The 12,081-nt window shown below is 48.2% G+C and overlaps 1 protein-coding gene across 3 annotated transcripts in view; it reads right to left on the bottom strand.

Moving 5' to 3' along the window:
- LOC139407267 (WASP family member 1) overlaps positions 1 to 12,081 on the bottom strand; it is a 152,240-nt gene that overhangs the window by 17,570 nt on the left and 122,589 nt on the right. The gene's annotated exons all lie outside the window — the stretch shown is intronic.

Here is a 12,081-nt window from a genome sequence, read left to right as displayed (position 1 = left end):
ATAATTATGCTAAGTAGGCAAATTTATCTCCTCTCAATCTATTCCCTACTACATAACCCTACAGAGCCCCCCATTCAGAGACATATCGAAACATACATAGCCCTCTCCCAAGTCTAAACCATCATCAAGCCAATCAAGTGAAAAATATTGTTTTGTCGATTGTTTGATCAATCAACATTCCTGTTAGTATAGCTCTAATCTAACTCATGTAGATAACGTGTTGTGTTGCTAGTTTGTGTCATGACGTGGCTCTTTCTGGGTGTAGATCGTGGCTTCCCCCTCTCTCACTGTTATCTCAGGCCATAAATTCCTGGCGGAGACTCTCTCCCCCTGGTCATGCAGAGAGAGAACAAGGGATTTCACTTGGCCAAACTCCTAAATCCCCAAAATGGGAGTTTTAAACAATATTTCCACCTTTGAGAGTGTGGGAATGGTCCGTGGCATCATGGAACCGCCCTTTTCTATTGTTACGAATAAAAACCCCTCCTGAGGAAATCCTCTTCAGACCACGCATATCTCGGTGTAAGCTGAGGTGGCACAGGATTGACTACCAAAACTAGAAAACTATGCAACGTGGAGCATTGGCTACACGGCTGAAAATGGTTAAACTCTGAGATTATCGATCCCTACAAAATAAGAGCAAATCTTAGATACTAATTACAAGTCTGCAGCTAGAAATTATGTAAACCTGGGATGCAAATACCGACAACCGCCGAAACATCTACTTTAAGAACAATGGACGCCTGACGTATCCATGACAACAGACACTATCAGGAGCCGCCGATAGAGCTACCACCATGAGTAACCAGAGACTCTCTCATGAGTAACCAACTGACTCTCCCGCAGACGGACCAACGATTCCAACAGAGAAGACAACAACGACATATGGGCGTAAATATATTGATTTGAATTATTCCCGAATGAGCGAGCGTTCATGTGCAAAGGATTAGCATTTCAATTAATATAATTATCCAGTGTGTAGTGATCCATTTTGTCTTTCCCGCTCTTTCGCAGCCCACAGCCCCTTCCCTTTGTCCACCAAGCCGTCATATCGGCTTAGCCCACTAGGGGATCTTCCCTACCAATATCTACTGTTTGTTTGTTTATGCATTTCTGTGATTATTTAGTTAGTTAGTAAATAAATGATTAAGCCAATAGTGTATGGATGATTCATAGTTTAGGCTGGGTTCATGCAGATAGCTATCAATTTACGACGTTTGGAATGAGACTGATGTGAGGTAAAGAATAATTCATTAATTACAAGACTAATTGATCAGATATTAAAATATCTGAAGAGTTATATTCGGAAAATGATAACTTTGTAATCTGAAGATTTTCCATGGTGCCCCGACTTCCTAGTTAATTCAATTTACATGATTAGTCTAATCACGTAATAATATTTACAGAGAATTGATGTGATAAATAACAGTCTTCACCTTTAATGATGCCAGAGACGCGACATTTGTTTCCGTGACACATGCTCAGGTGATCAGGCGGGCGTGTGACAGAGAGGTGGGTAGTGATTTGACGAGACGTGGATTGGGCGGTTGTCAGCCTGTGTTTGTGTTTAGCTAGCTGTAGTTGACCCCGCCCCCAACCCGTCCCTGTGATGCCCAGGGCAGACAGTAGTCACACAGCAGAGTGAAGGGAACATCATGAATCCTAACAGTAATGCATATTGATTAGCCACGATTAATCACAGGCCATTACGCTGAGGAAGCACGGGTGGAGAGAAGGACACACACACACACACACACACACACACCAGAGAATATGGAATGGACCCGAAGGTTTATTGTACTCGCAAGCTTTTCCTTAATCAGTTAAAATGGTTATGAGTGATGAGTGTGGGGGTCGCTGTGAGTGTGTGTTCGTGTTTGAGTGTGTGTGTGGGTTCATGTTTGAGTGTGTGTGTGTGTGTTCATGTTTGAGTGTGTGTGTGGGTTCTGCATGTGTAATTACTGTTATAAATGTGGCTAATTTCAGGACCCTGTATGACTAACCCATGCAGTCATCCTCCATCTGAATGTGCCAGCGGCACACAGGAGTGTGTCTTGCTGTGTGTGTGTGTATATACAGTGTGTGTGTGTATATGTGTATACAGTGTGTGTATACAGTGTGTGTGTGTATACAGTGTGTGTGTGTGTGACAGACTCAGCGTAATGCCACCGCCACTGCTCTCTCTACTCCCCCATGCAGGTCCTAACCCAGCCTGGGAGTCTGGGGGTGGGTGGGAGGGAGGGACCTTGTACAGTTACCTAACCATCATTTGGTCATTGTCATGGGGTGAAAGTAGAATTAATTTATTCTGATACAGGACCTTCTATGCCTTTTACCTTGGCATAACCTCAACCAGTCATGATGTCTTCATCTGATTGTCAAACAATCACCTCAAAGGGCTCCTTTACTACCACGCATGTTCATCTACTCACAACATATCTCCAACCTCTAAACAGTGGTGAATGGAAAGAGACCTCTTCTACACAACACACCAAAAAGTGTAATGACACTTGGTGATTGTCATTAGGACAGAATGTATGTGTCCACTGCTGTCCGCGTGTCTCGGTTTCGGCCACTCATCTCTGCCTTGGAAAAATGTCAGTGTTCTCGCCGAACCACATACCCTCACTATTTATTTTACCGGTACGGCGTACCCTCACTATTTAATTTACCGGTACGGAGTACCCTCACTATTTAATTTACCGGTACGGCGTACCCTCACTATTTATTTTACCGGTACGGCGTACCCTCACTATTTATTTTACCGGTACGGCGTACCCTCACTATTTATTTTACCGGTACGGCGTACCCTCACTATTTATTTTACCGGTACGGCGTACCCTCACTATTTATTTTACCGGTACGGCGTACCCTCACTATTTATTTTACCGGTACGGCGTACCCTCACTATTTATTTTACTGTTACGGCGTACCCTCACTATTTATTTTACCGGTATGGCGTACCCTCACTATTTAATTTACCGGTACGGCAAACCCTCACTATTTATTTTACCGGTACGGAATACCCCCACTATTTATTTTACCGGTACGGCGTACCCTCACTATTTATTTTACTGGTACGGCGTACCCTCACTATTTATTTTACTGGTACGGCGTACCCTCACTATTTATTTTACCGGTACGGCGTACCCTCACTATTTAATTTACCGGTACGGCAAACCCTCACTATTTATTTTACCGGTACGGCGTACCCCCACTATTTATTTTACCGGTACGGCGTACCGTCACTATTTAATTTACCGGTACGGCGTACCCCCACTATTGAGTTTACCGGTACGGCGTACCCCCACTATTTAATTTACCGGTACGGCGTACCCCCACTATTTATTTTACCGGTACGGCGTACCCCCACTATTTATTTTACCGGTACGGCGTACCCCCACTATTTAATTTACCGGTACGACGCACCCCCACTATTTAATTTACCGGTACGGCGTACCCTCACTATTTACTTTACCGGTACGGCGTACCCCCACTATTTATTTTACCGGTACGGCGTACCCCCACTATTTAATTTACCGGTACGGCGTACCCCCACTATTTATTTTACCGGTACGGAGTACCCTCACTATTTATTTTACCGGTACGGCGTACCCCCACTATTTAATTTACCGGTACGGCGTACCCCCACTATTTATTTTACCGGTACGGCGTACCCCCACTATTTATTTTACCGGTACGGCGTACCCCCACTGTATTTTACCGGTACGGCGTACCTTCACTATTTAATTTACCGGTACGGCGTACCCCCACTATTTATTTTACCGGTACGGCGTAACCTCACTATTGAATTTACCGGTACGGCAAACCCTCACTATTTATTTTACCGGTACGGCGTACCCCCACTATTTATTTTACCGGTACGGCGTACCCCCACTATTTAATTTACCGGTACGGCGTACCCCCACTATTTATTTTACCGGTACGGAGTACCCTCACTATTTATTTTACCGGTACGGCGTACCCCCACTATTTATTTTACCGGTACGGCGTACCCCCACTTTTTAATTTACCGGTACGGCGTACCCCCACTATTTATTTTACCGGTACGGCGTACCCTCACTATTTATTTTACCGGTACGGCGTACCCTCACTATTTAATTTACCGGTACGGCGTACCCTCACTATTTATTTTACCGGTACGGCGTACCCTCACTATTTATTTTACCGGTACGGCGTACCCTCACTATTTAATTTACCAGTACGGCATACCCTCACTATTTATTTTACCGGTACGGCGTACCCCCACTATTATTTTACCGGTACGGCGTACCCTCACTATTTATTTTACCGGTACCTCGTACCAGACCACCTTACTTTCACCCCTAATTTGAATTACCAAGTACATAGTAGTACTGAACCTCTTACATGTGAAGTACAGGGAGAAATATCAGATCACAACCATCCTGGTAGTTAGTGGAGGGGGTCTGTGTTAGTGGGCAGCAGGTGGAGGGAGGAGGTCTGTGTTAGTGGGCAGCAGGTGGAGGGAGGGAGTCTGTGTTAGTGGGCAGCAGGTGGAGGAAGGTAGTCTGTGTTAGTGGGCAGCAGGTGGAGGGAGGGGGTCTGTGTTAGTGGGCAGCAGGTGGAGGGAGGGGGTCTGTGTTAGTGGGCAGCAGGTGGAGGGAGGGGGTCTGTGTTAGTGGGCAGCAGGTGGAGGAAGGTAGTCTGTGTTAGTGGGCAGCAGGTGGAGGGAGGGGGTCTGTGTTAGTGGGCAGCAGGTGGAGGAAGGTAGTCTGTGTTAGTGGGCAGTAGGTGGAGGAAGGTAGTCTGTGTTAGTGGGCAGCAGGTGGAGGAAGGTGGTCTGTGTTGGTGGGCAGCAGGTGAAGGGAGGGGGTCTGTGTTAGTGGGCAGCAGGTGGAGGAAGGTAGTCGGTGTTAGTGGGCAGTAGGTGGAGGAAGGTGGTCTGTGTTAGTGTGCAGCATGTGGAGGAATGTAGTCTGTGTTAGTGGGCAGCATGTGGAGGAAGGTAGTCTGTGTTAGTGGGCAGCAGGTGGAGGAAGGTGGTCTGTGTTAGTGGGCAGCATGTGGAGGGAGGGTGTCTGTGTTAGTGGGCAGCAGGTGGAGGAAGGGGTCTGTGTTTGTGGGAAGTGGGCAGCAGGTGGAGGGAGGGGTCTGTGTTAGTGGGCAGCAGGTGAAGGGAGGGGGTCTGTGTTAGTGGGCAGCAGGTGGAGGAAGGGGGTCTGTGTTAGTGGGCAGCAGGTGGAGGGAGGGGGTCTGTGTTAGTGAGCAGCATGTGGAGGGAGGGTGTCTGTGTTAGTGGGCAGCATGTGGAGGGAGGGTGTCTGTGTTAGTGGGCAGCAGGTAAAGGGAGGGGGTCTGTGTTAGTGGGCAGCAGGTGGAGGGAGGGAGTCTGTGATAGTGGGCAGCAGGTGGAGGGAGGGGGTCTGTGTTAGTGGGCAGCAGGTGGAGGCAGGGGGTCTGTGTTAGTGGGCAGCAGGTGGAGGGAGGGGGTCTGTGTTAGTGGGCATTAGGTGGAGGGAGGGAGTCTGTGTTAGTGGGCAGCAGGTGAAGGGAGGGGGTCTGTGTTAGTGGGAAGTGGGCAGCAGGTGAAGGGAGGGGGTCTGTGTTAGTGGGCAGCAGGTAAAGGGAGGGGGTCTGTGTTAGTGGGCAGCAGGTGGAGGAAGGGGGTCTGTGTTAGTGGGCAGCAGGTGGAGGGAGGGGTCTGTGTTAGTGGGCAGCAGGTGGAGGGAGGGAGTCTGTGTTAGTGGGCAGCAGGTGGAGGAAGGTAGTCTGTGTTAGTGGGCAGCAGGTGGAGGGAGGGGTCTGTGTTAGTGGGCAGCAGGTGGAGGGAGGAGGTATGTGTTAGTGGGCAGCAGGTGGAGGGAGGGGGTCTGTGTTAGTGGGCAGCAGGTGGAGGGAGGGTCTGTGTTAGTGGGCAGCAGGTGGAGGGAGGGCTGCATGCTAACCTATGAGGTTACAATCCGGCCAGCCAGCGATTGTCTCAGAAGTGTTTTGTAGTTAGGGAGGTGATTAACAAGTGTTTCCAGGTAAGTAGTAGGTAGGTAAGTAGTAGGTAGGTAAGTAGTAGGTAGGTAAGTAGTAGGTAGGTAAGTAGTAGGTAGGTAAGTAGTAGGTAGGTAAGTAGGAGGTAGGTAAGTAGGAGGTAGGTAAGTAAGAGGTAGGTAAGTAAGAGGTAGGTAAGTAGTAGGTAGGTAAGTATTTGGTAGGTAAGTAGGAGGGGTTAGCAGCAGAGTTAGTGGGGGCCAGTCCACTGCTTTGATGCAGGGCAAATGCCTCACGGGGGGTTAGGTAGGGGGACAGCAGGATAACCTGAGGGTCCCATGACAGGGTCTGGGGGGTCAGCCTTACCTCTGGGGGGGAGGGGACTCTTATAAGGCCCTCTGGCCACAAATGAAAAGGCATTTCCAGCTGCACACAATAGAGACGGGATGAGAACAGGGGAGAGGACGAAGGGAAGGAGAGAGGGAGAGGGGTTAGAGCATGGGTAGGGAACCTGACCAGTAATATTGTGTTGAAGGGGGGAGTACATTGTGGGGAGTTGGCAATCGGGGCAAATCCAGTCCCTGCATGTTGGTAGTTTATAAAACCAGTTTGTTCCAGAAAAAAGTGCCCTGATCTGTTGTAGAGATGCTTGTACACTCTCTCCCTCTCTTTCTCTGTTCTTTCTCTCTCTCTTTCTCTGTTCTTTCTTTCTTTCTTTCTCTGTTCTTTCTTTCTTTCTTTCTTTCTCTCTCTGTTCATTCTTTCTCTCTCACTCACTTTCTCTAGCCAAGGATATGTCTATCCACTCACATAGCTCCATAATGTCCATGCCAGAAACACAGTCGTCTCTTATTCCACCATCCTGTACTTGTATGCCTGTATCCCATAATGTATCTGAACCCAAACCAGAACTATTTGTGTGTAGACCCCAGAAATCTCCCTCACCTGGCTATCTGTAAGGGCTCTGTACTCTGTACTGTAATGGCTGCCAGTGTATTGTGGTGCAGGGGAAATGAATAGGGCTTTATAACCCCACTGAGTTAAGCCTTTTATTAGACTGGGATCTGGCCCCAACTCCCCCACCATCCCAACTCAATACCCTGTCTACACAAAACAAGGTCTATTGAATACTGTATATATAGGCCCATAGCCTAGTATTCTGTGAAATACATCTTCTATATATTCTGTGTCCTCTGTCTTTTCTAAACACACAGTGGTGTGACTGTAACTGTCCCCTGACTACTGTAACTGTCCCCTGACTACTGTAACTGTCCCCTGTTCCCTGACTACTGTAACTGTCCCCTGTTCCCTGACTACTGTAACTGTCCCCTGTTCCCTGACTACTGTATCTGCCCCTGTTCCCTGACTACGGTAACTGTTTGTGTTCCCTAACTACTGTAACTGTTTGTGTTCCCTGAATACGGCAACTATCCTGACTACTGTAACTGTCCCCTGACTACTGTAACTGTCCCCTGACTACAGTAACTGTCCCCTGTTCCCTGACTACTGTAACTGTTTGTGTTCCCTGACTATGGTAACTATTCCCTGAATACTGTAACTGTTCCATGACTACTGTAACTGTTTGTGTTCCCTGACTACTGTAACTGTTTGTGTTTTCTGACTACGATAACTATCCCCTGACTACTGTAACTGTCCCCTGACTACTGTAACTGTCCCCTGACTACTGCAACTGTCCCCTGACTATTGTAACTGTCCCCTGACTACTGTAATGGTCCTCTGACTACAGTAACTGTCCCCTGACTACTGTAACTGCCCCCTGACTACTGTAACTGTCCCCTGACTACTGTAACTGTCCCCTGTTCCCTGACTACTGTAACTGTCCCCTGACTACTGTAACTGTTCCCTGACTACTGTAACTGTCCCCTGACTACTGTAACTGTTCCCTGACTACTGTAACGATCCCCTGACTACTGTAACTGTCCCCTGACTACTGTAACTGTCCCCTGACTACTGTAATGGTCCCCTGTTCCCTGACTACTGTAACTGTCCCCTGACTACGGTAACTGTCCCCTGACTACTGTAACTGTCCCCTGACTACTGTAACTATCCCCTGTTCCCTGATTACTGTAACTGTCCCCTGACTACTGTAACTGTCCCCTGTTCCCTGACTACTGTAACTGTTCCCTGACTACTGTAACTGTCCCCTGACTACTGTAACTGTCCCCTGTTTCCTGACTACTGTAACTGGTCCTGACTACTGTAACTGTCCCCTGACTACTGTAACTGTCCCCTGACTACTGTAACTATCCCCTGTCCCCTGACTACTGTAACTGTCCCCTGACTACTGTAACTGTCCCCTGACTACTGTAACTGTCCCCTGACTACTGCAACTGTCCCCTGACTATTGTAACTGTCCCCTGACTACTGTAATGGTCCTCTGACTACAGTAACTGTCCCCTGACTACTGTAACTGTCCCCTGACTACTGTAACTGTCCCCTGACTACTGTAACTGTCCCCTGTTCCCTGACTACTGTAACTGTCCCCTGACTACTGTAACTGTTCCCTGACTACTGTAACTGTCACCTGACTACAGTAACTGTCCCCTGACTACTGTAACTGTCCCCTGACTACTGTAACTATCCCCTGTTCCCTGATTACTGTAACTGTCCCCTGACTACTGTAACTGTCCCCTGTTCCCTGACTACTGTAACTGTGCCCTGACTACTGTAACTGTCCCCTGACTACTGTAACTGTCCCCTGTTTCCTGACTACTGTAACTGGTCCTGACTACTGTAACTGTCCCCTGACTACTGTAACTGTCCCCTGACTACTGTAACTATCCCCTGACTACTGTAACTGTCCCCTGACTACTGTAACTGTCCCCTGACTACTGCAACTGTCCCCTGACTATTGTAACTGTCCCCTGACTACTGTAATGGTCCTCTGACTACAGTAACTGTCCCCTGACTACTGTAACTGTCCCATGACTACTGTAACTGTCCCCTGACTACTGTAACTGTCCCCTGTTCCCTGACTACTGTAACTGTCCCCTGACTACTGTAACTGTTCCCTGACTACTGTAACTGTCCCCTGACTACAGTAACTGTCCCCTGACTACTGCAACTGTCCCCTGACTATTGTAACTGTCCCCTGACTACTGTAACGGTCCCCTGACTACTGTAACTGTCCCCTGACTACTGTAACTATCCCCTGACTACTGTAATGGTCCCCTGTTCCCTGACTACTGTAACAGTCCCCTGACTACGGTAACTGTCCCCTGACTACTGTAACTGTCCCCTGACTACTGTAACTATCCCCTGTTCCCTGATTACTGTAACTGTCCCCTGACTACTGTAACTGTCCCCTGTTCCCTGACTACTGTAACTGTTCCCTGACTACTGTAACTGTCCCCTGACTACTGTAACTGTCCCCTGTTCCCTGACGACTGTAACTGGTCCTGACTACTGTAACTGTCCCCTGGCTACTGTAACTGTCCCCTGACTACTGTAACTATCCCCTGTTCCCTGACTACTGTAACTGTCCCCTGACTACTGTAACTATACCCTGTTGCCTGACTACTGTAACTGTCCTCTGTCTACTGTAACTGTCCCCTGACTACTGTAACTGCCCCCTGTTCCCTGATAACTGTAACTGTCTCCTGACTACTGTAACTATCCCCTGTCCCCTGACTACTGTAACTGTCCCCTGTCTACTGTAACTGTCCCCTGTCCCCTGACTACTGTAACTGTCCCCTGTTCCCTGAATACTGTAACTGTCCCCTGACTACTGTAACTATCCCCTGTCCCCTGACTACTGTAACTGTCCCCTGACTACTGTAACTATCCCCTGTCCCCTGACTACTGTAACTGTCCCCTGACTACTGTAACTGTCCCCTGACTACTGTAACTGTCCCTTGACTACTGTAACGGTCCTCTGTCTACTGTAACTGTCCCCTGTAACTGTCCCCTGTTCCCTAACTACTGTAACTGTACCCTGTTCCCTGACTACTGTAACTGTCCCCTGTTTCCTGACTACTGTAACTGTCCCCTGTTCCCTGACTACTGAAACTGTCCCCTGTTCCCTGCCATCTGTAACTGTCCCCTGACTACTGTAACTATCCCCTGACTACTGTAACTGTCCCCTGATTACTGTAACTGTCCCCTGACTACTGTAACTGTCCCCTGACTACTGTAACTGTCCCCTGACTACTGTAACTATACCCTGTTGCCTGACTACTGTAACTGTCCTCTGTCTACTGTAACTGTCCCCTGTTCCCTGACTACTGTAACTGTCCCCTGTCTACTGTAACTGTCCCCTGACTACTGTAACTGTCCCCTGTTCCCTGACTACTGTAACTGTCTCCTGACTACTGTAACTATCCCCTGTCCCCTGACTACTGTAACTGTCCCCTGATTACTGTAACTGTCCCCTGACTACTGTAACTGTCCCCTGACTATTGTAACTGTCCCCTGACTACTGTAACTATCCCCTGTCCCCTGACTACTGTAACTGTCCCCTGACTACTGTAATTGTCCCCTGACTACTGTAACTATCCCCTGTTCCCTGACTACTGTAACTGTCCCCTGACTACTGTAACTGTCCCCTGTTCCCTGACTACTGTAACTGTCCTCTGTCTACTGTAACTGTCCCCTGACTACTGTAACTGTCCCCTGACTACTGTAACTGTCCCCTGTTCCCTGACTACTGTAACTGTCCCCTGACTACTGTAACTGTCCCCTGACTACTGTAACTATCCCCTGTTCCCTGATTACTGTAACTGTCCCCTGACTACTGTAACTGTCCCCTGTTCCCTGACTACTGTAACTGTTCCCTGACTACTGTAACTGTCCCCTGACTACTGTAACTATCCCCTGTCCCCTGACTACTGTAACTGTCCCCTGATTACTGTAACTGTCCCCTGACTACTGTAACTATCCCCTGTTCCCTGACTACTGTAACTGTCCCCTGACTACTGTAACTGTCCCCTGACTACTGTAACTGTACCCTGACTACTGTAACTGTCCCCCGACTATTGTAACTGTCCCCTGACTACTGTAACTATCCCCTGTTCCCTGACTACTGTAACTGTCCCCTGACTACTGTAACTGTCCCCTGACTACTGTAACTGTCCCCTGTTCCCTGACTACTGTAACTGTCCCCTGACTACTGTAACTGTCCCCTGACTACTGTAACTATCCCCTGTCCCCTGACTACTGTAACTGTCCCCTGCCCCTGACTACTGTAACTGTCCCCTGTCCCCTGACTACTGTAACTGTCCCCTGTTCCCTGACTGTGAGCCTTGTGACTGAACCATTTATCACCACCATGAAAACCCAAACCTCAACTTCTATATCCCAAACCTCTGGCAGGGTTCCTTTTGGAAGCTTCTATCTCATTGACTGGTTGTGTTTGTAAATCTAACCACATTGGCCTCTGATTGAATGGTATGGGGAACTGAGGGCTATGGCCCGCCTCTCAAGCTGGTGCTGATTAGCGTCATAGGGAGCCCCTGGGGCTCGGGGCAGGAGACCCCTCCTTCTGCACAGGGGCTGACTGCTCAGTAATTTAGGGTTTGTGTGAGAGACGGAAGGAGATCTCGGACAATATACAAAGGCTCCCTCATGCTTGTGTGTGTGTGTGTGTTTCTGAGGATGCACAGCATTCCTCCTCATGAGAGCATTTGTGTGTACGTGTATGTGTGTATACAGTATAGTAAATGTGTATTTATGAAGGGCCCCACATGAGATCAGCTGTGTGTACAGTATGTGGGTGTATGGAAATGTGAGTGTGTCTCTCTAAGGATAAACAAAGGCTCCCTCATGAGGAGCGGGGGCAGAGAGAGGGCAGAGCCAACCATTAATTAGAGTAAATAACTAGACAACAGAGAACCACCCTGTATCCTCCCCTCCCTGATGCTCATCTATTACAGATACATAGCTAATGGTTCCCTGTGTGTGTGTGTGTGTTTGTGAATCTATCCTTTAATGTGTGTGTGTTTGTGTGTGTGTGTGTTCGTGAATCTATGCTTTAATGTGTGTGTGTTTGTGTGTGTGTGTGTGTGTTCGTGAATCTATGCTTTAATGTGTGTGTGTTTGTGTGTGTGTGTGTTCGTGAATCTATGCTTTAATGTGTGTGTGTGTGTGTTCGTGAATCTA

The sequence above is a fragment of the Oncorhynchus clarkii genome, chromosome 4 (genome assembly GCF_045791955.1).
Source record: "Oncorhynchus clarkii lewisi isolate Uvic-CL-2024 chromosome 4, UVic_Ocla_1.0, whole genome shotgun sequence".
Lineage (NCBI taxonomy): Eukaryota > Metazoa > Chordata > Actinopteri > Salmoniformes > Salmonidae > Oncorhynchus > Oncorhynchus clarkii.
Note: the sequence above shows the minus strand (reverse complement) of the source record. Positions and strands in the feature narration are given on the sequence as shown.